The following is a 3,872-nucleotide window of genomic DNA, read 5'->3' as shown; positions in this document are numbered from 1 at the left end:
ATAAGTTTACCAGATCAAAATTTCGGCCGTTTAAAAAATAGAAAAAACCGTAACAGCACAAACAACAATAGTTGCATATTAGTTATAACTTTATAATGCCATCAATGATTTTGTTTTCCCTCTAAGATAAACATCAAACCAATCACAAAATTGCACACAAGAGACCAACAAATGCTAAAGAAAACAACTGAGAAATTCTCAAAAAATGTACAGCGGAGACAATTAAACATCAAAGCAAATCAATGACCAAGAGCTTGTAACAGAACCTCAAAATTGCAAATCCAAGTTTTCTTCTGCACGTTTATAACCACCATATATCACCCTTATATATCATTGTGTTTGAAGGAGTTTCTAAGCAAGCTTTTGGGTACCCTCCTTGGCTCCTTCTAAGGAGGAAAAAGTTTCCTGTCCAAATTAATAATAATAAAAAAAAAAATTAGCGTAGACAATGGCGGTACCATCTCGAGTGTTCCTGATTGCTCTAGTTTCCATGGTGGTCTCAGCCTCAGTAGTCCATTCCAGAGGCCATGCCCACAAGGAGAAGCATCAGCTTCAGGTTAACGGCAGCGGTGGCGGAGTGTTATTTGACGGGAGGTCACTGATTATCAATGGGAAACGAGAGCTTCTGTTTTCGGGTTCAATCCATTATACACGAAGCACCCCAGAAATGTGGCCTGATCTTCTTAGGAAGGCTAAACATGGAGGTTTGAATGTGATTCAAACTTACGTGTTCTGGAACATTCATGAGCCTGTGCAAGGGAAGTACAATTTTGAGGGAAACTATGACTTGGTGAGGTTCATTAAGTTGGTACAAGAGAATGGAATGTATGTTACCATTAGGCTTGGGCCATTCATCCAAGCCGAATGGAACCACGGAGGGCTTCCATATTGGCTAAGAGAGGTCCCCAACATCATATTTCGTTCCGACAATGCAGAATACAAGTACCACATGAAGAAGTATGTGAAGATGGTTGTAAAAAAGTTAAAAGAGGAGAAGCTGTTTGCTCCGCAGGGAGGCCCAATCATCTTAGCACAAATTGAAAATGAGTACAATCATGTCCAGCTTGCATATAGAGAATTGGGAAACAGTTTTGTCCGTTGGGCAGGAAAGATTGCAGTGGCACAAAACATCAGAGTACCATGGATCATGTGCAAGCAGAAGGATGCTCCTGATCCGGTGATTAATACGTGCAATGGAAGGCACTGTGGAGATACTTTCACAGGCCCTAATAAACCCTACAAGCCTGCTCTATGGACTGAGAACTGGACTGCTCAATACAGAGTATTCGGTGACCCTCCTTCACAAAGATCCGCAGAAGATATTGCATTTTCAGTTGCTCGATTTTTTTCAAAGAACGGAGCTCTGACCAACTACTATATGTACCATGGTGGCACAAATTTTGGAAGAACAAGTGCTATTTTCACAACAACTCGCTACTATGACGAAGCTCCTCTTGATGAATATGGTTTGCCGAGGGACCCCAAATGGAGCCACCTCAAAGACTTGCACAAGGCTTTAAAGCTATCCAAGAAGGCTTTGCTTTGGGGAGTTCCTGGAGTGCAAAGGATGGGCATAGACACTGAAGTTCGGTTCTATGAGAAACCCGGGACAAACATCTGTGCTGCTTTCTTGACCAACAACCACACCTTAATTGAATCAATTGTTCAATGGCGTGGTCAGGATTATTACCTGCCACCGCGCTCCATTAGCATCCTCCCTGATTGCAAGACGGTCATCTTCAATTCTCGAACAATTGTATCGCAACATAATGAGAGGAATTTTGTTCAATCAAAGATTGCTAATAATCTCAAGTGGACCAAGTCTCCAGAACCCATTCCAAGCACTATGCAAGTGCCAGTCAACAACAGGACACCACTAGAGCTGTACAGCTTGCTAAAAGATACCACAGACTATGCATGGTACACCACAAGCCTTCAACTTAGTCCACAGGACTTGCCTATGAAGAAAAGTATTCAACCGGTTCTACGAATTGCAAGTCTTGGTCACGCATTGCACGTATTTGTCAACGGTGAATATGTTGGTTCGGGGCATGGCAGCCACGATGAGAAGAGCTTCCTCTTCGAGAAACCTGTAACCTTCAAGGTTGGGGTCAACCAGATAGCGCTCCTTGCCATGACAGTTGGACTTCCGGATAGTGGAGCCTACATGGAGCACAGGTATGCAGGGCCGAATGCTATATTAGTCCTTGGACTGACAGCTGGAACACTGGATCTCTCAGAGAACGGGTGGGGGCATCAAGTTGGCTTGAATGGAGAAAAGCTCCAATTGTTCACCGAGGAGGGTTCAAAACAAGTTCAATGGAGTAAAACAAAGGGAGCAGCACAAACTCTGACATGGTACAAGACATATTTTGATGCTCCTGAAGGGAATGACCCTGTTGCTATCCGAATGAGTGGTATGGGCAAGGGAATGATTTGGGTGAATGGTAAAAGCATCGGTCGTCATTGGATGTCTTTCCTCTCTCCTCTCGGACAACCTACTCAATCCGAGTACCACATCCCAAGATCCTTCATTAAGCCTAGGCAAAATCTTCTTGTTGTATTGGAGGAGGAGCCAGCCAAGCCCAAACACATTGAAATCCTGACCGTCAACAGAGACACTATTTGTAGCTTCATCAGAGAATATCACCCTCCAAATGTTAAATCGTGGGAAAGACATGAAGGCAATATCCGACCTGTTTTAGATGTTGTCAAACCATCCGCGGATATCAAGTGTCCAAACTACAAAAAGGTTGTTGCTGTGGAGTTTGCAAGCTTCGGTGATCCCGCTGGCGTATGTGGAAGTTATGTCTTGGGCAAATGCAACTCCCCTGTATCCAAGGAGCTTGTTGAGCAACATTGTTTGGGAAAAACCAGCTGCTCAGTTCCGATCAAACGCGAGCTTTTCTTCAACAACATTAATGATGGTTGCCCAGATATCATGAAGACACTTGCTATCCAAGTCAAGTGCGCCGTATAACTAACCATAAAAGGTAGTTTGAGACCACTGTTTAGATATAATTAATGTTTTGTGTGATTCTCTCATAAATTGAATTAATTATTTAAAATCCTCCAGCTATATAACTGATGCTGGTTAATTAAAATGGCCAGGTAGAAATACATGAAGCTTGAATTTACTTTTCCATGTAGTAATTGTCAAATTGAGTACTCCATTCATGAACATGTATCCAGCTTGGTCATTATTCATTTATAGATTTAGACGCTGAATTTGTAAGCCAAAACATGTTGCGGGTCTTGTGTGGATTGTTGTGCTCTACTGGTGAAGATTGCTTATGTTTTGGCTCAGGGCTGTGCTTTGTTGGTGGATCTTGGTACTTTGTCTGCTTTTGATTTGGCTAGAGTTCTTGTGGTCTGTGTGTTTTGATCATTTTTCTGTTTTGTGTTTGTTATGTTAGTCGTTGGGTTGTGTCTTTTGGGTTTCCTCTTTGTAAGGTTGGGTCGTGCCCTTTGAGCTTTCCTCTTTGTAAGGTTCTTCCCTTTTGGGCTTCTTAATGAATTAGTTGTTTCCTTGTCCAAAAAAAAAAAAAAAAATCAAGTTAATGCTAGAAAAGGGCAAATTGCCTATTAATATAAATCAAACATTAAATTAGATCGAAGTAAATTAAATTGATTGGTGGACGATTTAAATTGGGCATTCAATTAGAGCAATCAAATCAAAATGATTGATAAATCTCCAAATTATGGGTATTAAATATTTAATCACGCCAATCAAATTCAAATTGGCAGCAAGTAAGGCGAAATTCTCTCAAATCAAGACCCCCCAATTTTGAGAATTAGGAATTTGAAATCAAGAGCCTTAAGTGCCTATACATTCTTGGTTCCAATTCAGAAGATGAATCCTTTTTTCCAAA

The 3,872-nt window shown here is 41.4% G+C and overlaps 1 pseudogene; it reads left to right on the top strand.

Moving 5' to 3' along the window:
* The first annotated feature begins 448 nt into the window (after positions 1–448).
* LOC147292426 (beta-galactosidase 11 pseudogene) lies at positions 449–2,980 on the top strand (annotated as a pseudogene).
* Positions 2,981–3,872: the final 892 nt, after the last annotated feature.

This window comes from Dryas octopetala, chromosome 2, assembly GCF_963921425.1.
Source record: "Dryas octopetala chromosome 2, drDryOcto1.1, whole genome shotgun sequence".
NCBI lineage: Eukaryota > Viridiplantae > Streptophyta > Magnoliopsida > Rosales > Rosaceae > Dryas > Dryas octopetala.
The sequence above is the reverse complement of the archived record's forward strand: the minus strand, read 5'-3'. Positions and strand labels throughout refer to the sequence as shown.